At 41.3% G+C, this 23,002-nt stretch overlaps 1 protein-coding gene and 1 non-coding gene across 4 annotated transcripts in view; both read right to left on the reverse strand.

Moving 5' to 3' along the window:
• The window catches only part of ASTN2 (astrotactin 2), a 1,047,731-nt gene that overhangs the window by 773,423 nt on the left and 251,306 nt on the right, over positions 1-23,002 (reverse strand). The gene's annotated exons all lie outside the window — the stretch shown is intronic.
• Positions 16,103-16,174, reverse strand: TRNAS-AGA (transfer RNA serine (anticodon AGA)). Its single transcript has one exon. It is a non-coding gene; the product is annotated as a tRNA-Ser (tRNA).

Below are 23,002 nucleotides of genomic sequence, written 5' to 3' on the forward strand. Positions count from 1 at the left end.
GCATTTGCACTCACTCAGAGTGCGTACGTGTTTGCTGAATACCTACCACATGTCTTAAATGATTTGGGCCCATTACCACTCAACACTGATACATAAACATGTATCAGTCTGGTAGACAGAGTGCCTGATGAACCATGGATGGAGGTTCGTAACACTGTGCAGGAGGTGGTGATCAAAATCATCCCCAAGAAAAAGAAATGCAAAAAGGGAAAACGGCTGTCTGGGGAGGCCTTACACATAGCTGAGAAAAGAAGAGATGTGAAAGACAAAGGCGAAAAGGAAAGATATACCACCTGAATGCAGAGTTCCACAGAATAGCAAGGAGAGATAAGAAAGCCTTCCTGAGAGAACAATGCAAAGAAATAGAGGAAAAGAATAGAATGGGAACGACTAGAGATCTCATCAAGAAAATTAGAGATACCAAGGGAACATTTCATGCAAAGATGGGCACAATAAAGGACAGAAATGGTATGAACCTAACAGAAGCAGAAGATATTAAGAAGAGGTGGCAAGAATACACAGAAGAACTGTACAAAAAGATCTTAATGACCCAGATAACCACGATGGTGTACTCACTCACCTACAGCCAGTCAACCTGGAATGTGAAGTCAAGTGGGCCTTAGGAAGCATCAGTATGAACAAAGCTAGTGGAAGTGATGGAATTCCAGTTGAGCTATTTCAAATCCTAAAAGATGATGCTGTCAATATGTCAGCAAATTTGGAAAACTCAGCAGTGACCAAAGGATTGGAAAAGGTCAGTTTTCATTCCAATCCCAAAGAAGGGCAATGCCAAAGAATGTTCAAACTACCACACAATTGCACTCATTTCACATGCTAGCAAGGTAATGCTCAAAATCCATCAAGTTAAGCTTCAACAGTACATGAACAGAGAACTTTCAGATTTACAAGCTAGATTTAGAAAAACCAGAGGAACCAGAAATCAAATTGTCGACATCCGCTGGACCACAGAAAAAGCAAGACAATTCCCAAAAACATCTGCTTTACTGACTACACTAAAGCCTTGACTATGTGGATCACAACAAACTGTGGAAAATTCTTAAAGAGATGAGAATATTAGACCACCTTACCTGCCTCCTGAGAAACCTGTATGCAGGTCAAGAAACAACAATTAGAAACGGATGTGCAAAAGGCACTGGATCAAAATTGGGAAAGGAATATATCAAGGCTGTATCTTGTTTACCCTGCTTATTTGACTTGTATGCAGAAATGTCATCATGCGAATGTCAGAAATAAATCATGTAAAATGTCAGGCTGGATGAAGCATAAGCTGGAATCAAGATTGCTGGGAGAAATATCAATAACCTCAGATATGCAGATGACACTACTCTGATGGCAGAAAGCAACAGTGAAAGTGAAAGTCATTCAGCTGTATCCGACTCTGAACTATCGAGTCCACGGAATTCTCCAGGCCAGAATACTGGAGTGGGTAGCTGTTCCCTTCTCCAGGAGAACGTCCCAACCCAGGTCTCCCAGATCGCAGGCGGGGATTCTTTACCAGCTGAGCCACAAAAGAAGCCCAAGACAAAAAGCAAAGAGGGACTAAACAGCCTCTTGATGAAGGTGAAAGAGGAGAGTCAAAAGGCTGGCTTAAAACTCAACATTCAGAAAACAGATCACAGCATCTGGTCCCATCACTTCATGGCAAATAGATGGGGAAACAATGGAAACAGTGACAGACTTTATTTTCTTGGGCTCCAAAATCACTGTGGACAGTGATTGCAGCCATGAAATTAAAAAAACATTTGCTTCTTGGAAGAAAAGCTATGACAAACCTAGACAGCATATTAAAAAGCAGAGACATTACTTTGTTGACAAAGGTCTGTCTAGTCAAAGCTATGGTCTTTCCAGTAGTCATATATGGATGTGAGAGTTGGACCATAAAGAAGGCTGATCACCAAAGAGCTGATGCTTTTGAACTGTGGTGTTGGAGAAGACTCTTGAGAGTCCCTTGGATTGTAAGGAGATCCAACCAGGCAATCCTAAAGGAAATCAGTCCTGAATGTTCCTTAGAAAGACTGATGCTGAAGCTGAAACTGCAATGCATTAGCCACCTGATGCAAAGAGCTGACTCACTGGAAAAGACCCTGATGATGGGAAAGATTGAGGGCAGGAGAAGGGGATGACAGAGGATGAGACGGTTGGATGGCATCACTGACTTAATGGACATGAGTTTGAGTAAACTCCAGGAGATGGTAAAGGACAGGGAAGCCTGGTGTGCTGCAGTCCATGGGGTCACAAAGAGTTGCACATGACTGAGTGACTGAAAGATAACAACACTCAACACTTGACTTCAACCTCTGATAAGGAGGTGTTATTACCCTTGATTCACAGATGAGCAGATAGAAGCTCAGGGAGGCGGGATAGCTACTGTACCAGCGAGAGGGGTTGGCAGGGCTCCTTTCCAAGTGCCCTAGAAGAGCTCTGCATGGCTGTCCTAAAGAAGAGATTTCCTTACCTCTCAGCTGGTAATTTCCTGCCCCTCTCTCATGGAACACAGCCCTGCACAGCAGGAATGTTCGACAGTTAGTTACTCCTGGGAATGAACTATTTGTGCCATGAAGTTGTGGGTTTCTAAGAACCAGGGCCACACCTGTTCCCTCAATATTCTCCTTAAGACCTTAGCTCATCATAGTTAGTTGAAATTCCAGGGGCAAAATGCTGCCCCTTTTCTCCACACATTCAGCTGGTTATTTGCTGAGGAAGTCACTTCACACTTCTTGAACTCTACTCTCCATGTCTATCAGGATGGGATAGTACTACCTCCCCATAAAACTGGTTGGAAGATGAAGAAAATAGGAAAATGGTTATAAAAGCTTCAGTATGATGCCTAACACAAAATAAGAAACCAGTTGTTGTTTTTTTTTCAAAAAGCTATTATCATAGGAACATTGGTACTTGAAGCACTGCTTATCTGAGGTTTCTAAATCTTTTGACCACGATGACAAAGTAAAAATTATCTCTTTAGCACTTATAACCCTTATAAGAAATAGTTGTTAACTTAGGTAACTGGTTACCCAATGCACAGGCATTAGGTCTTAATACAATAAATAACAGTCCTGATAATAATATCGAATGCACAATACCTACAGCTTTAGTGCATGTTCCTTTAGTAACAGTGGACTGGAAAAGAGGGAGATGGAGATGCAGATATGGAGTCTGAAGGGTCAAGTCACGAGGAGGAGCCCAGGGCATCTGGGGCTGTTCCTCTTGCCCTGAAATCTTCTTGTAGTTTCCACCATCTCTCATTCCCCCTAATCTCACTCTCTCTGATCCATCCCCCCCTTTGCAGTCCATTCAATCTGCCAAGATGCAAATGGGATCTTTGATTCACCAGTTTAAAAACCTTTAGTAGTTCCCCCACAGCCCTTAGAACAAAGTCAAGTGCTTGTACTGCTTTGCCAGGAAAGCCCTTTATAACCTGATCCACAACAGCCTCCTCACCATTTGCTGCTATATGTTCCTTTGTGATCCACATCTGGCCAAATCACATTTTGCACAGCATCTTCCCATGCCTGGTTTTCTCCTGGCTAAGTGTTACTCGTCTTTCAGTTCTTCAATCAGCTCTCTGCTGTTTAGACCCCCTCTGCTGACACTCTGAACAGCCCCCATAAAACAGTGCATTGTTGTTCAGCTGCTGAGTTGTGCTCCATTCATTTGTGACCCCATGAACTACAGTCCCCCAGGCCCTCTGTCCATGGGATGTCCTAGGCAAGAATACTGGAGTGGGCTGCCATTTCCTTTTTCAGGGGATCGTCCCAACCCAGGGATCAAACTTGCATCTCTTGCATTAGCAGGTAAATTCTTTACCACCGAGCCACCAGGGAAGCCCCAAACAGCCCACAGAGCCAGCTAATTCGCCTCTTACAATATATCCTTATTTTTCAAGATCTTCTCCACAAACTGCAAACTCCTGTAGAATCAAACAAGAGAGCCCATGTCTAAAAGCCCAAGCCAGTACCGGGCACATAATACTGTTTGACTCCTTCTCTCTCAGCCTCAGTTTCATCAAAGGCAAATGATGTTGAAAACATCCATTCTTCCTGCTACAGGAGATTGATGGAAAAATAAAAGGACACACACGAGAAATTTCTATTCAAACTTCCAATCCTGGTTCACATAGTAGACATTTGTTTTAGGGTTTTATTTTTTAATTTAGAAAGATAGCCTATTGAAAAGATACATGAATCCCAATGTTCATTAGCAGTAGTATTTACAGTTGCCAAGATACGGAAGCAGTGTAAGTGTCCATCAACAGAAGAATGGATAAAGAAGCTGTGATACACACACACACACACAACCACACACACTATGCATGCACACACACGTGGATACTACTCAGCTACAAAAATAATGAAAAATTGCCATCTGCAGCAACATGGATGACTTTGAGGGCATTAGGCTAAGTGAAATAAGTCAGAGAAAGACCAGTACTGCATGATATCACTTATATGTGGGATCTAAACAGTACAACAAGCAAGTGAATGAGTAAAACATACAAAGCAGCAGACTCAGATACACAGAACAAACCAGTGGTTACCGGTGGGGAGAGGGAGGGGCATCACAGGGCTGGGGGAGTGAAGAACCAAACCACTGGTGTAAGACAGGCTCAAGGATGTATTGTACAACGCAGGGAACACAGCCAACATTCGGTAATACTGTAAATGGAAAGTAAAATTTAAAACTTATGTAAAATTTTAAAACAGAAAAATAAAAATACTTTTTTAAAAAGATAGAAAGATAATCTAAAAAGGTAAAACCACCCTAAATCAAAACATACCAGTGGATTTTGAGAGGCAGGATTGGCAGAGAAAAATACTATCTGTTGGACTCGGAGAAACCCCCAAATTTCATGACAAGTGCACTATGCTATCTATATCTTTCTCCACGTCTGTTAGTCTATCTACCTCATTCTGATCACATTATTTTTTCCTGAAAACATCTTTCCTTTACTGCTAAACTCTTGTGAGTTTGAGAAATGAAATCCATATAGTTCTGAGTCAGTTATAATTAAATCATAAAACACTTTTTAGCAATTACATATTTTAATATGTTAGTGACTTAAATAATTTCCCTAAAACTACTCTGCTTTCCTTCCTTTGTTTTAACCACCTTCCCCAAATACAACATCATTCTAAGGAAAGGACCAATTGCCCAAAGCAAATTATAGTAAATGCTGAACATAATATCAAGGGAAGATTTTTTGAGAGGTTGAAAATTTAGCAGAAACACTAAATTATTGTCTCTCTTGAACCTGCATGTGGTGGACCAAACAGACTGAGTCAGAAAAACAAAACTAAATCATTTATTTAGTAAATATTAATCATCCATTATATACTAGGCTCTGAACAAAGAAGACAGCGACCCTATTCTCATGGGAGTTATATTCCAAAAAGGGAGCTAAATGTCAACTCAAGTCATTTCGTGAGTGGCAGTTCCTGTATAGGAGGTTGTGTGAGCAACAGAGAAACCTGATGTGATCTGGGAGGTCAGTAAACATTTTCCTGAGGATAGAATATTAGATCTGGCATTTGCCATGGCCTTATCCTAAAAACAATGGAGTTTAGTTCTGAGAGCAGTAAGGGTTTATCTACATTTTAGAAATATTAGCTAAATAACTTTGAGCAGAAAGGCCCACAGGGCAGTGGGCAGTGTGTCCTTGGTTAAAGGACCATTAACCAAATCCACTAACCACTAACCAAGTCTGCTTCTTTGAGACTCAATTTCCTCACCTCTAAAATAAGGGTTACAAACCTACTTTTTTTTTTTTTAAGAATAACTTTGCTCTTTTATATATTTTTCCAGTTTTATTGAGATATACTCTTAAGAATCCCTTGGACTTCAAGGGGATCAAACCAGTCAGATCAGAAGGAAATCAACCCTGAATATTCATTGGAAGGACTGATGTTGACGCACCAATACTTGGACCACCTGAGGCAAAGAGCAAGCTCATTAGAAAAGATCCTGATGCTGGGAAAGATTAAAGGAAAGAGGAAAAGGAGATGGCAAGAGAATGAGATGGTTAGAGGGCATCACCAACTCAACGGACATGAATTTGAGCAAACTTCGGGAGATGGTGAAGGACAGGGAAGCCTGGTGTGCTTCAGTCCATGGGGTCACAAAAAGTTAGACATGACTGGGTGACTGAACAGCAACAGATATACTACATAAGTTTAAGGTGTACAACATAATGCTCTGATATATGTTTCAAAATGATCACCACAGTAAGTCTAAGAAACACCCATCACCTCACAGAGTTATATTTTTTCGTTGGTTTAAGAACTTACACGATCTAGCAACTTTCAAATATACAATTAGGTATTGTTAACTACAGTCACCATGCCATGTATCACATTCCCAGAATAACTGGGAGTTATTATAACTTGGAGTTTTTTTAAATTTTATTTTATTGAAGTAGGGTTGATTTACAATGTTCAGTTTCAGATGTACAGCAAAGTGATTCAGCTTCACGTATGTGTGTGTGTGTCTGTGTGTGTGTGTGTGTGTGTCTGTGTGTGTGTGTGTGTGTGTGTGTGTGTGTGTGTGTAGTTTTTCAGGTTCTTTTCCCTTGTAAGTTATTACAAAATAGTGAGTATAGTTCCCTGTGCTATATATACAGTAGGTCCTTGTTGGTGCAAACCTTCAGCCTCACATTCAGACTTGCAGGGAATACCTAAGGGGATCATGGGAGGGGCTAAGACGATGGTGGGAGGAGCTAAGATGATAGTGGGAGGAGCTCTGAGGATGATGGAGAAGAAAAGATGAGTGTGCAACCACTTTACAACTTGTGCATGTTTAATTAATACAGATAAAAGCTGCTTTATCAATATCTTCATTTCCACAAGAAAATGCATAGTGTGACAGCCTGTGGTTACAGTCCTTCATATGGGAATTATCAGCTGATATGTGGAGGTGGGGACTCAATATCCTGGAAAATTTAATGTATTGTAAGTTAGAGCCCTTTCCTTAGGAAAATGTTTAGTGGAAGACACTGTTCTATAACACCGCCCTACACCCAGCCACCTTCACCCCATGGTTTCTGGGCACATGAGCCGTAAAGTCCATCCAAAAACCTCAGGCTAGTCCCTCCAGGGGCAAAGCAAGCATTCGGCCACCACAGCAGCTTCTTTCTAACTTGTCAGACTGGAAGCCATAGTAAAACATGCATTTTAAATTACCTAACTGGACATAAGCTGCATGAAGCAATACTAATATGATATACTATACTTTTTTCCTTCTCTTTTACTCTACCCTTCTCTTATTTCATCATAGTTTGCTTTTCCATATTTTTAAATGCTGACCCTGACTCAATAAATTGAGCCTAAGCTGCAGTTTAGAAAAGTGTTTCAAGAATAGCAAGCATGCTTCTGAGTTCTGCCTCTGTCAATTAATTGCTGGTGTGATCTTGGACGATACATAGCCTCTTGGAGCCTCAATTCCCTCAACTGTGAAATGGGGATAATAATGCCTATTCTAAGAGCTGGGAGAATTAAGGTAATACCATGGGAAATCACCACATAGATTTCCTGGCACAGAATATGTGTTCAATAAATGGTAGTGATTATAAATAGAGGCGGCTAATGGGGGAATTAGAGCATAGCTAAATCCCTTCTGCCTCAGGGGGAAAAGAAGGAAGAAGAAGGAAAAAAAAAAAAATCTCATTCATTTTCTCCCCAGGGGGTCTGTCTTCCAAAAGTAGCTATTTACTGCGGGGAGGGGAACTAGGTCCAAATGCCTGTGTTTGCTGTGACAGGATTTATAAATAAGTAAAATGCTTCATCAAACATTTATAGTTGTGTGTGAGCATCAAAAAAAAAAAAATAGGCACGTGGGCTTGGGGCTTATTTATAGTGACTCCCTGTTTTCTCTCTCCAGCACAATTTCACAGCTTAGCTTTCATTTGCTTGTGATTGTTCTTGGATGAACTTCACTTCCAAGCAGAAGGTATTAATTATTAAAACAGAGACCAGAAAAAAGCAGCCCAGGATGCTCCCCCAAACATTGACAGGATGAAGCCGCAGGAGGCAGCCACCAAAAAGAAGGGCCTGGCATCGCGAGCACGTGCTTTCTCGGGGAGCCAGCCCTTGGCAGAGCATATTTTAACAAACAATCTGAGGACGCCTGCTACGTGTTGTGTGGGGCCGCGCCGGCCCTGGTGGGGGGACAGGCATGTCAAAAATGAATCAGACAGTTTCTAACACACCTTCCGGTGAAGGGAGGGAGCTCCCAGCCCAAGGAGGGAGGAGGTACGTAAACATCAAACTACAAGACAAGGAAGCCGAGCATCTCTGCATGAAGCTTGCTGGGAACGGGGAACAGGAGCCCATCATCTTAGGACGCAGCATGGTCTGGAAGACGAACATCTTTGGGACCAGGCCATGTGAGTCTCAAATTTCTGCTCCAACGCATTCTGAATCTGTGATTTTGGGTGTATTGTGGTCATTCCATCTGTGACACAGGTGTGATAAAACCTCTCTGGCAAAGGGCACTGGCTAGGAATAAATATGAAAAGTCATGAGAGCCGATAGACAAACTGTAAACATTCATTAAATGGGAAATACTAATAATGAGTGCTATTTAGCACATCTGCTGAGCTTCCATGGTAGCTGACGGTAAAGCGTCTGCCTACAATGCAGGGGACCTGGGTTCGATCCCTGGGTCGGGAAGATCCCCTGGAGAAGGAAATGGCAACCCACTCCAGTATTCATGTCTGGAAAATCCCACGGACCGAGGAGCCTGGTGGGCTACAGTCCATGGGGTCACAAAGAGTCGGACACGACTGAGCGACTTCACTTTCTTTCTTTCACTTTGTTGTTGCTGTTAAGTTGCTAAGTTGTGTACGACTCTTTGTGACCCCATGGAAGGTAGCCCTCTGGGCTCCTCTGTCCATGGGATTTTTCAGGCAAAAATACTGGAGTGGGTTGCGATTCCCTTCTCCAGGGAATCTTTCTGACCCAGGGAATGAACCCATGTCTCCAGCATTGGCAGGTGGATTCTTTACTGCTGCGCCACAAGGGAAGCCCATTTAGCACACAGTAGATGCTAAATAAACAATGCTTTTCATCCTCCTTTCCTCTGCATGGATTACAGGTTGCCCTCACCTTCTACGCACTCCAACTACAGTATGCCTGATACAATCCCAGTCAGGACACGCTCCATACCTAACCTCAGCTTCCATCAGCCTCGGAGTTTGTCCATTAATGTACTGATTGAGCAATTGCTATTCATTAATACTGATTCATTAACATGATTAACATGAGCACCTGCTACATGCTAATGCTGGTGCAGGCACTTGGAATTCAAAAAAGGCACATAAACCCCTACCTTCCTGAACCTTCTCATGGGGAAAGATGGCAATAAAGACATCAATCAGTCAAATATAGGCTATGTTAGATGGTGCTAAACATTGACGAGAAAGATAAGGCAGGGAAGAACAGGGCTTGCTGGGAAAGGGGGTGCTATTTTAAACCAGGAGGCCTGGAGAGTCTTATGGAGAAAGTAAAGTCGAGACCTGAAGGGGTCATGAAGTAGCCAGGTGGGCACGCAAGGGAACAGCAGGGGAGCACCCTTGACCTCTGAGCACCTCCCACTTTGGTCCTCCAGAAGGAGGGAGGGAGTAGAGTGATTTGACTTTGTAAAATAATTCTGGCTTTCCCCCACAATGATTTAAGCAATCACACCTGACTATGTGATGTTTAACCAGTGCCCAGAGTAGACTGTGGGCTTCCCAGGAAGGTGGCTCTAGTAAAGAATCTACCTGCCAATGCAGGAGATACAGATTCTATCGTGGGTTGAGAAGATGCTCTGGAGTAGGAAATGCCAACCCACTCCAGTATTCTTGCCTGGAAAATTCCTTGGACAGAGGAGCCTGGCGGACTACAGTCCGTGGGGCCATAAAGAGTTGGGCATGACTGAGTGATCGAGCACACGGGGCATGGACATGATAGATTCCACATTTACAGAGAGACAGGAGCCTGGCTGTGTCTCTGCTGCTGGTTCCACAGAGCAGGGAGCGTGGATCTGAACATGACTCAGAGGTGTTCGTGACCACACTGTCTCCACTGGCCACAGCATGCTCGGGCCCCGGACGCTAAAAGGATATGTGCTCTCAGCAACATCCAAGACCACTAACTTTGGAGTAATCTCTGATGACATTAGGACCTTTGAAGGAATTCAAACCCAGTAAAGCCAAAATAAATAAATAAGAGCACAGAAAGAAAAAGGAAACGTAGAATAGAAACAGTTGTTTTAGCACACCCGACTGAAATGCTCACAGGGATGTGATGTCCACCAGAGTACAAGAAAGAGGGTAACTGTCCTGTACTAACAGTAAAGGCTAGAGCAAAGCTGCCTCCCCAGGTTCCGGGCCTAACTGTGGCCTAGAGAAAGGCTGTTCAACCTCTCTGTGCATGAATTCGTCCACCTGTAAAACAGGAATTATTTCCAAGAACTGACATTAGGGTAAGGCAAGTTAATCCGGGTACATGTTTAGCACTGTACCTGGCTTAGAGTGAAAGATCATAAAGATGAGTGTTTGGGAGATTGGATACATACATTTTGGTAAATTCATGTAACCAAATATTGCACCGCAATATAAGAGAATAAATTATTGGTACCAGTAGTAACATGGATGCATCTTGCACATGATATGTTGAATAAAAAGAAGCCAGACACAAGAGTGCACCCGTGTAGGATCCCGTACATATAAAGAACAGGAAAAACCAACTGATGGTAAAAGTCAGAATATTGGGTACTTTTGAGAGCCCATCTTACAGCTGCCCACAAGAACTTCCTGTGATGATAAAGTTGTTCACATTCTGTACTGTTCAAGGCAGTAGGCACCATTAAAAGCAAAGGTACACGTGATTACTAAGGATCTGAAATGTGGTCTATGCAACCAAGGACCTGGACGTTTGAGTTTAATCAATTATAATTAATTTAAACAGCCACATACAGCTAGTGGCCAGAGTTGAGAGAGCCCAGTCTGAATCTTCACCTGGACACTGGTGACAGGACTACAGGCATATACTAGGAAAATGTATCAAGGATATACTTAAGATTTGCGCCATTTACAGGCTATACAGGAATTCTCCTTCAAAAGTTAGTAAGGGTTATTAATCTAACTGCACTACCTCATCCGGTCCTCACAAGCTCAAGCAATGCAGGGAGAAGCCCTACTGTGCCCATTTCTGCAGTGGCCACACTGAGGGGTCCTGATTTGTCCATAGTGCTGTAGCTTATAGATGGCAGGGTAGGCAGCAAGCCCACCCAAGCCCTTCACAGATGGGAAAAAAGGCATCTCAAAGTGACCTGCTGAGATGATCCCGTTCAACAACTGATTCATTCAATGCACATTTTTCAAGCACCTGCTGAGTGCCAGGCGGTGTTCCAGGTGTTTGGAATGAAGCAGAGGACAAAGCAGGGATAAATGCTGGCTTTCCTGGAGCTCACATCAGACATCTTTGCTCACCTCACTCTGGCCACCTTACCATGGACCAGATCAACTGAAATCAGACTTAACTAAGCATCTATTAGTTATCAGATAACCCCAGATATCATTCCTGATACCCTCTGAGCTCAATAGCCTACTTGTGTTCTGAGTCCTGGCCCTTTCATTTATAAGACAAGGGATGGAAGAATGCACCCTAGAGAAATACTATCTAAAAGAAAGAAAAAAAGGACCATCAGCAATACAGATATTAGTGATTTAATGATAAAAAAAAATCAACTCCCTACAAAAAATTAACAGTCTTAAACTTTATTCATTTAGCAATGCAGTCCTCCAACATAAAAGAACACAAAGTGTCAGAAATAAGAGAATTAACTAGTCTACCAGTCTAGATTTTGATTGGGAAGATTTTAGGACTTCTGTCTCAGAAAGAAGAACCGAAAAAAGGGAAAAAAAAAAATATATATATATATATATGGCAGATGAATATTGGGACGTATAAATTTTGGTCAATAAAATTTAACAGGCAAGATTAATGATTATACATGACTATTTTGTCTGATAATTAGGAGATGTATGATGTTTCTCAAACACACAGGAATCATTGATAAAAGTAGCCATGGCCTAGGGTACAAAGCAAATCTCAGCAGAGAATTAAGGATAGTATCCACATCATATTTTCTGACAAAGTATATTAAAATTAGAGTCATATAAAAAAGCTTTTTAAAAACATATGTTCAGAAATTTAAACAAAAACAAAAAAATTTAAACAAAAAGCATTCAAAAACAAAGAAATCTGTAAAATATTTAGGACTAAAGAGCAACATGTACATTACAGAGCAAATCCTGACATCTAGAGATTAAAACAATACTTAGAAGAAAGTTAACTATTTAATGCAAACATCAGTAAGAGAAAAAGATTGAAAATTAATGACCTAGGCTTTTGATTCAATTGTTTAAAAGAGAATACTAGAGTAAAAATAAAGGATATAGAACGTACTTGTAGTTGCCACGAGAGGATGGGTGGGGGAGGGATGGATTGGGAGTTTGGGATTAGCAGATGTAACCTATTATATACAGAATGGAGAAACAACAAGATCCTAGTGGATAGCATAGGGAACCATAGTCAATATCTTGTAATAAAACATAATGGAAAAGAATATGACAAAGAATGAACATATATGTATAACTGAATCACTTTGCTGTACAGAAGTTAACACAATATTGTAAATCAACTATAGTTCAATAAATTTAAAAAAGGATATGCAAAGAATAAAATTTAGATAACATAAATTAATAAGAAAAGAAATAACATCAAGTTTCAACAAACTGTGGCCAAATTAAAAAATATTAATACAACAGATATAACACAAAAATGATTGAGAGAAGATGCCCAAATAATCCCACATCTCGAATTAAAATGAGGGCATAATTATAGGTACTGCTTTATTCACTATGCCAAAGCCTTTGACTGTGCGGATTACAACAAACTATGGAAAATTCTTAAAGAGATGGGAATATCAGACCACCTGACCTGCCTCCTGAGAAATCTGTATGCAGGTCAAGAAGCAACAGTTCTAACTGGATGTGGAAAAAAGGCCGTTTCCAAAGTGGGAAAGGAATATGTCAAGGCTGCATATTGTCACACAGCTTATTTAACTTAAATGCAGAGTACATCATGTGAAATGCCGGGCTAGATGAAGCACAAGTTGGAATCAAGATTGTCGAGAGAAATATCAGTAACTTTAGATACACAGATGACACCACCCTTATGACAGAAGACAAAGAAGAACTAAAGAGCCTCTTGATGAAAGTGAAAGAGGAAAGTATAAAAGTTGGCTTGAAACTCAACATTCAGAAAACTAAGATCTGGTCCCATCACTTCATGGGAAATAGATGGGGAAACAATGGAAACAGTGACAGACTTTATTTTTTTGGGCTCCAAAATCACTGCAGATGGTAATGGCAGCCATGAAATTAAAAGATGCTTCTTCCTTGGAAGAAAAGCTATGACCAACCTAGAGAGCATGTTAAAAGGCAGAGACATTACTTTGCCAACAAAGGTCAGTCTAGTCAAAGCTATGGTTTTTCCAGTAGTCATGTATGGATGTGAAAGTTGGACTATAAAGAAATGTGAGCACCGAAGAATTGATGTTTTTGAACTGTGCTGTGGGAGAAGACTCTTGAGAGTCCCTTGGACTGCAAGGAGATCCAACCAATCCATCCTAAAGGAAATCAGTCTTGAATATTCATTGCAAGGACTGATGCTGAAGCTCCAATACTTTGGTCACCTGATATGAAGAACTGACTCATTGGAAAAGACCCTGATGCCGGGAAAGATTGGGGGCAGGAGGAGAAGGGGACGACAGAGGATGAGATGGTTGGATGGCATCACTGACCTGATGGACATGAGTTTGAGCAAGCTCCAGGAGTTGGTGATGGATAGGGAGGCCTGGCGTGCTGCAGTCCATGGAGTCGCAAAGAGTCAGACACTACTGAGTGACTGAACTGAACTGAGAGATGTCAGATATCTATACTAAGTCGTACATATTACATACATATATATACACACATATTTATAACACAAAACATTATGTCCATAATGGTACAACACAGATAAAAATCAATGATTCTAAGTTGTCTCGAAAACCACAAGTCTTATGGACTCTGTGGGAGAGGGAGAGGGTGGGGAGATTTGCGAGAATAGCATTGAAACATGTATAATATCATGTATGAAACAAGTCGCCAGTCCAGGTTCGATGCACGGTACTGGATGCTTGGGGCTGGTGCACTGGGATGACCCAGAGGGAGGGGAGGGGAGGGAGGAGGGAGGAGGGTTCAGGATGGGGAACACGGGTATACCTGTGGTGGATTCATTTTGATATTTGGCAAAACTAATACAATATTGTAAAGTTTAAAAATAAAATAAAAATTAAAAAAACAAAACAAAAAACAAAACCACAAGTTATTTAAGAATAAATAAATGACTGAAATAGGCATATAAATATCTGAATCAGTAGACAGAATTTACCATCTAACATAAAGATGGACACAAATATCAGGCCCAGATAGTAACAGTTTTAAGCATACGTATTTAGTTGCTCAGTCTTGCCCAATTCTGCCACCCATGACTATAGTCCACCAGGTTCCTCTGTCCATGGGGATTCTCCAGGCAAGAATACTGGAGTGGGTTGCCACACCCTCATCCAGGGGATCTTCCCAACCCAGAGATCAAAGCCAGGTCTCCTGCATTGCAGGCAGATTCTTTACCATCGAGCCACCAGGGAAGCCCAGTTTTAAGCATAAATTCTAACAAATGTTAGAATTTCACACAGTAATTACACATTTGAGTATGTTTAACAGCATGACAGAATAAGAGGAAAGGCTGTTTAAACTCATATTTTATAAAGCTAGGATAATGTTGGTACTGAAACTTGTCTAAGGTATTAGAAAATGTAAGGATGGTTTACTAATACTAATATACATGTATATGTAGAACGTATATGTATGTAGAGACACCACACAATCAGGTTAAAAGGGAAAATACAACCATCTCACTTGATACAGAAAGGCTATTTAGTAACATGTAACCCAAAATCATAATTTTTTAAATTAATATGCTAAAGCTAGAAGAGAAATTTCCTTATTAAAAGCTTACCAACCCCATTGCAGCATTTCCCTGGTGGCTCAGCTGGTAAAGAATCCACCCACAGTGCAGGAGACCTGGGTTTGATCCCTGTGTTGGGAAGATCCCCTGGAGAAGGGAAAGGATACCCACTCCAGTAGAACTGCCTGGAGAATTCCATAGACAGAAAAGCCTGGCAGGCTATAGTTCACAGGGTCACAAAGAGTTGGACAGGACTCAGAAACTTCAAAAAAAGAAAAAAAAAAACTTTGCTATGTGATTATCTATGAAAGTGCAAGTGAAGTCGCTCAGTCGTGTCCGACTCTTTGCGACCCCATGGACTGTAGCCTACGAGGCTCCTCTGTCTATGGGATTTTCCAGGCAATAGTCCTGGAGTGGGGTGCCGTATCTACGGAACACTACAGAAACATAACGCATAATGGAAGGGTTTTAGTATTCTTCCCCTTAAAGTCATGAACAAAAATGACTGTCCATGCAAAAGGAGAAGAGAAAACAAAGATAAGATAGTATACAGATTTTCAAAGTGACTGTTAATGGTATAGAATATGATTTTTTTTACACAGAAAAATCCATAGGTAAAAAAAATAATAAAATAATTACTCATATTTTGGGATTCAATGAAAAACCAGAATATCTATACACAGGAAAGCAAAAATTAAGATATACAATAAAAATGAAAAGATACAATTTGCAATAATAATAGAAAGTGGGGATGCTACTGGAAGTTAAATATAATAAACAGGGTATGATAGGTGTATGGATAAAGCTTCTAAAGCTCTATTCAAAGACATAAAAGAAGACAAAGAAAGAGACCTATTATTTCAAGGATGGGAAGTCTGAGTTTTGTGAGTTTTGCAAAAAAGTGAAGTCGCTCAGTCATGTCCAACTCTTTGCAACCCCATGGACTGTAGCCTACCAGGCTCCTCCCTCCATGGGATTCTCCAGACAAGAGTACTAGAGTGGGTTGCCATTTCCTTCTCCAGGGGATCTTCCCAACCCAGGGATCGAACCCGGGTCTCCTGCATTCTAGGCAGACGCTTTAACCTCTGAGCCACCAGGGAACCAATCTGTAAATTTTATGTAATCACTATACCAATCACAGCAAAATGTTTCCTAAAATGGGAGAAAGTTATCTTAAAATTCACCCAGAAGAGTAAAGAGAGAAGAGCAGCTAAGATATTTAAGTGAGAACAGTGAGGGGCCCTGCCCTATCTGATACCATTATAAAATTATAAGACATTATAAAATTTTAGTAATTAAAAGCAGAATGTTGCTAGAGCACAGATCAATAAGTAGGCCAGTAAAAAGGAAGCAATCTCAGAAACTGTCCTCTACAGACAGAAACTTGTTATATGACAGTGATGTTATGAACCAGTGGAGTAAAGACGCAGAGATGGACTCTTAGGGGAGCTGACATAAAAACCAGCTATCCACGTGAAGCATAAAGCCATTAGTCTCTAAATCATACCATATACAAACAAACCCATATGTAAAGATTCAGGTATCAAGCCAAATCTTAAGAATTTAGAATAAGTGAAAGTGAAAGTCACTCAGTAGCGTCAGACTCTTTGTGAGCCCATGGACTATACAGTCCATGGAATCCTCCAGGTCAGAATACTGGAGTGGGTAGCCCTTCCCTTCTCTAGCGGATCTTCCTAAAAAATACAGGAACATTATTAAAACATGCCAAGAGTGAAAGACTTTTTTCCATCATTCACAAGAAATATGAATTAGAAATAAAAATAATTTATATAGCATTGTAGTGAAAATTATAAAAATGAGGAGATTACTCTAAAAAAAATTAATATATAAGTCATAGATTGGAAGAAAGTATTTTCAAATGACAAAGGGTAACTTATTTTTCTTAATTTGGTTATTATCAATAAGAAAAAATAACCGACTAGAAAAATATGCTATTTGGATATAAATGTGGAAATTGACAGAAAAATAAGCTTTAATAAAAGATATTAGCAATCTCTAACATGCAAATTAAATAACCATTAGAATCATAATTTCATTTGAAGGACAAAATATAAGCTGTTGATAATAAGTATTGTTAGAGCTTGGGAAAACATGAATTATATACACTGCTGGCCTGAGTGTGATAAAATATAAAATTTTAAAGCACGGGAGACCAGCCCAGATATGATCATGAAGTAAAAGAATAAACATTCAAATAGAAGGGAAACATCAAGTCTAGGGAAGTGAGGAATGCAAGCAATGGAGAAAATTATTTAACTGTTTGATTTAGCATTTTATTTATAAAAATATATCTGATGTACAGTGGCTGACTTTATTTTTCTGGGCTCCAAAATCACTGCGGATGGTGACTGCAGCCATGAAATTAAAAGACGCTTGCTCCTTGGAAGGAAAGTTATGACCAACCTAGACAGCATATTAAAAAGCAGAGACATTACTTTGCCAACAAAGGTCTGTCTAATCAAGGCTATTGTTTTTCCAGTAGTCATGTATGGATGTGAGAGTTGGATTATAAAGAAAGCTGAACACCAAAGAATTGATGCTTTTGAACTGTGGTGTTGCAGAAGACTCTTGAGAGTCCCTTGGACTGCAAGGAGATCCAACCAGTCCATTCTAAAGGAGATCAGTCCTGGGTGTTCATTGGAGGGACTGATGTTGAAGCTGAAACTCCAATACTTTGGCCACCTGATGCGAAGAGCTGACTCATTTGAAAAGACCCTGATGCTGGGAAAGATTGGAGGCAGGAGGAGAAGGGGATGACAGATTATTAAGTGGTTGGATGGCATCACTGACTCAATGGACGTGGGTTTGGGTAAACTCTGGGAGTTGGTGATGGACAGGGAGGCCTGGCATGCTGCAGTTCATGGGGTCGCAGAGAGTCAGACACGACTGAGCGACTGAACTGATGTATACTACAAAATATTTATATTTGTTCTAATTCAGTGGTAAGACTATATATGTAGCATATATACGACATATATTGTTGTTCAGTCACTATGTTGTGTCCAATTCTTTGTGACTCTGTGGACCATAGTCTGCCAGACTCCTCTGTCTCTGGAATTTTCCAGGCAAGAATACTGGAGTCACCATTTCTGTCTCCAGGGAATCTTCCTGGTGCAGGGGTCGAACACACGTCTTCTGCATTGGCAGTTGAATTCTTTACGACTGAACCATCAGGAAAGCCATATATATTTGTATTTATATATTTATATCATGTATATACATATATTGTATTATACACTGTTACATGGTTAAAATACACTTTATTACATGATCTAAAATAAAATATACTTTCAGAGAATTTTAAAGAAAGATGTAATCCACAAGAAAGAGCGACAGATATAAGGATATAAAGATCAACCCAAGGGAAAGAGCACTAATCAAAAGTAACATAAAAATGAACACTTCCTAGAGTTGCAGCTTCATATGAGACTCTGAGCATCCCAGCAGACAACACAGAGAAGAGAAATTAGTTACAAGCTTCAGACATCCATAAGATTAATATAATCACCTGGCCAGAGAACTCAGGTACCTTGGTTCTGATTTCTGAGGTCAAAGTTCATGTCTGCTGCCCTGGGTTAGTTATTAAACAATACCCTCAACTGGTTTAATTGAGGGTACTAAACAAGTTTAATTTCTGAGAGGAAAATTTCTGAGACCCCCCCCAGAAATAAGAGTGGATTGTGGCAAGGGCTAATGATAAAAATGGTCCCTGGGCAGGCCAAGCCATGGTACTAAACAGTGCATATTTTTGTTGTTCAATCGCAGTCATGTCTGACTTTTTACAATCCCACAGACTACAGTATGCCAGGCTTCCCTGTCTTCCACCACTTCCTGTAGTTTGTTCAAAGTCGTGTCCATTGAATCCATGATGCCATCCGACCATCTCATCCTCTGTCACCCCTTTCTCTCTCCTGCCCTCAATCTTTCCCAGCATCAGTGTCTTTTCCAATGAGGCAGCTGTTTGAATCAGGTGGCCAAAGTATTGGATGGAGCTTCAGCTTTAGCATCAGTCCTTCCAATGAATATTCAGGACTGATTTCCTTTAAAGATTGACCAGTTTGATCTCCCTGCTGTATAACAGACTCTCAAGAGTCTTCTCCAGCAGCACAGTTAGAAAGCATCAGTTCTTTGGTGCTCAGCCTCCTTTATGGTCCAGCTCTCACATCCGTACATGACTAGTAGAAAAACCATAGCTTTGACTTTACATACATTTGCCGTTAAAGTGACGTCTCTACAATGTCGAGGTTGGTCACAGCTTTTCTTTCAAGGAGCAAGCATCTTTTAATTTCATGGCTGCAGCTCCGTCCTCAGTGAATTTGGAGCCCAACATCTGCCACTGTTCCCACGTTTTCCCCATCTATTAGAGCTTTTTAAATACTTACAGTGAGCTTTATTTTATGATTGCCTTTCATGTATGAGAAAATTAAGGGGAAAAGAGGTAAACAGCTTGCCTCCGCCCCATAGCTATCAAGTGGAAAAGCCTGGAAGAGAACTTAGACAGTCTGGCTCCCCATTACTCTGACTTAACGGCATTATAGCAAAGCCAGTTACATAAAAGTCATTTCGTGATCTTAAAGTCCCCGTGTGCGGCTGCCTGAAGGTCTGCCTTTTCCAGCAACTGAAACCAGGTCTCATGACTCCTAATTCTGTCCGGGAATTTTTTGACTGACTGATGAAGCCGTAAATCTATTTTTGCCACAAAATTGGAAGATATCTTGAATTTTGCAAATCATTTTAGGGGAACACTCAAGCATGAAACAACTCAAACATTAAAATCCCCCTACTTTGGAGAGAAGTGAACAAATGGTATATCCTCATTCAGTGGACCATGGGTATAAATTCTCACCACTGAGTATCCTTAATTAGGGAGTATTACAAGTGTAATTAACACAGAGCACACAATAAGTACTCATTGTGTGCACAGCAGTGGTAACTGTTACTGTTATATGCAGCCATCTCCTAACTGTTCTCCCAGCTTCTGCATTTATGCCCTGCAGTCTCTACACTCCACCAGCATCATAAATTTGAACTCACTGCTGCCTTGCTCTACACTCTCCAGTGTCTGCAGATCACACTTAGAAAACCCCAGCTCTTCGCCATCACCCCTAGGGCCTGGTGTGATCTGGCCCCACATGAAGTGTCTAATCTCATAGCCTATAATTCTCCCCCTTTCTCATTCTGCTCCATCCCCACTGTGCCCGCATCATTGGAACCTATCTCAAAGCTTTGGGAGTCATGCTCTCAGACTGGCTATCTTCTATGTAATAACAGAGCCTTAACTCTTTGCGCTTTACGCCCCTACCCACCATTCACTTATCACTGCCCTGCACCGAAGTGTGTACAGGTGGATTCCTGGGATTAATGTTTGTCTTTCCCCCACTGCCCTATTAGAATGTAGCTCAGGACTTGTCAATTTTGATGGTTGCTCTGTCCCTTCCGTCTGAAGTGTGCCTGGCACACAGGAGGCACTCAGTGAGTGTTGAAGAAAAGGAGGGGGAGGAAGCATTCAGTTAGGATTTATGACCGATTCTTGGACAGAGTTTTAGACATAACTGTGTGCTCAACCCTGACAGCATCATAGGGTAGACTGGATTCACCCCCAGCTCCTAAGGACAAGAAAAAATGTGCCTGCAATGCCAGGGGATATCATTGACAAAAACTGGAAATGCCCCTCATCAACTGCTTGGAACACAACAAGAAGTGGCACCGTGGATGCCCCATAGGGCAAGGTTCAGCCTGGCACCAGACTCCTCACACTTAGATCTAATTAACAAGAACCCAGAGAAGGAGGCCACCGGGGAATCAGAGCACTCAACACTGCAAAAACAGCATCTGCAGGGGGACAGGGCTGGGCCCAACTGGGCTACATCAGTGGTACTGGCCGTAACTAAGCTGTTAGATCCCCACCGCTGCAGCCAGGATGCTCCCGGACCACCATCCACAGATGGGGCCGTCCAGGGGGAGGCTGACAGCTGAGCCGCCTCCAGGCTTCTCAGAGCCCTTCTGTCCCTCTCCTTCCTTTATTTTTGTCAACATGGTAGGCAAGACTGAGACTCCCCAGGTAAGAGGAGTAACAGATAAATTCACAGGCACACAACACTTTACAGTCTACTTAACTCCATTCAGTCCAGTTCAGCCGCTCAGTCGTGTCCGACTTTGTACCCCTTGGACGGCAGCGCACCAGGCTTCCCTGTCCATCACCAACTCCCAGAGCTTGCTCTAACTCATATCCATTGAGTCAGTGATGCCATCCAACCATCTGATCCTCTGTCGTCCCCTTCTCTTCATGCCTTCAGTCTTTCCCAGCATCAGGGTCTTTTCAAATGAGTCAGTTTTTCATATCAGGTGGCCAATATATTGAAGCTTCAGCTTCAACATCAGTCTTTCCAATGAATATTCAGGGTTGATTTCCTTTAGGATGGACTCATTTGATCTCCTTGCAGTCCAAGGGACTCTCAAGAGTCTTCTCCAGCACCACAGTTCAAAGGCATCAATTCTTTAGCACTCAGCTTTCTTTATGGTCCAACTCTCACATCCATACATGACTACTGGAAAACCATAGCTTTGACTAGATGGATCTTTGTCGGCAAAGTAATGTCTCTGCTTTTTAATATGCTCTCTAGGCTGGTCATAGCTTTTCTTCTAAGGAGCAAGCAACTTTTAATTTCATGGCTGCAGTCACCATCTGCAGTGATTTTAGAGTCCAAGAAAATAAAGTCTGTTACTGTTTCCATTGCTTCCCCATCTATTTGCCATGAAGTGATGGGCAAAGGATGCCATGATCTTAGTTTTTGAATGTTGAGTTTTAAGCCAGCCTTTTCACTCTCCTCTTTTACTTTCATCAAGAGGCTCTTTTAGTTCCTCTTTGCTTTCTACCATAAGGGTGTGTAAACTCCACTAGCTTATCTGTTTATTCAACCAATAAGTATGAGGACTTACTGGATGTCAGGAAATATTCCAAAAGCTGGGACAGATTTCCCAATTCCAACTCTCTCTCTCTCTTTTTTTTTTTTTTTTAAGATTTTTTTGATGTGGACCTCTTTTTAAAAGTCTTTATTGAATGATACAACATTTTTTCTGTTTCACATTTTTGGTTTTTGGCCGTGAGGCCAGTGGGATCTCAGCTCCCTGACTGAGGGTCAAACCCAGGCCCCCAACATTAGAAAGTGAAGTATTAGTCACTGGGCTACCAGGGAAGTCCCACAGATTCCAACTCTCTTGGAGTTTATTTTCTAGTTTGGGAAAGGCAACACTGTATATGTGTATGGTATATATGTGAAGTGAAGTGAAAGTGATGAAGTCATGTCCAACTCTTTGCGATCCCATGGACTATATAGCTTCTCTGTCTGTGGAATTCTCCAGGTAAAAATACTGGAGTGAGTTTCCTTCTCTAGGGGATTTTCCTGACCCAGGGATCAAACCCGGGTCTCCTGCATTGGCAGGCGGATTCTTTACCATCTGAGCCATCAGGGAAGCCATATATATATCATGCTACATGTGTGTGTGTGTGTGTGTGTGTATACACACACATATATCTGTATATAAATATGCATGCAATATATGCGTGTATAAATATCACATGAAATAAACATATCAGATATTTTATCTATACCACCAGCTAGAGATAATCAAGCCCGCATATTATTATACTATGTGTATCTCCCACATGATGGAACAGACTTTCCAAGAGGCGAAAAGGACTATGGAGTGGGAGACGCCATCCTAACATAGAAGCCCATGGTTTGTAATGATAGGAAAAGAGACAAGGTTTATTCTCCTTGCTCCAAAAAGATGGTCTCTTGTCTTCTTGCCATGCATTCATGCACTCTCCTTTGCCCTCTATTTCTTTCTTTCCCTCCGCAAAGCAAGGTGCAAGGGAAGGACCCCAGGGGTGCCACTTCCCCAAC

Source organism: Bos indicus, chromosome 8, assembly GCF_029378745.1.
Source record: "Bos indicus isolate NIAB-ARS_2022 breed Sahiwal x Tharparkar chromosome 8, NIAB-ARS_B.indTharparkar_mat_pri_1.0, whole genome shotgun sequence".
NCBI classification, from domain to species: Eukaryota; Metazoa; Chordata; class Mammalia; order Artiodactyla; family Bovidae; genus Bos; species Bos indicus.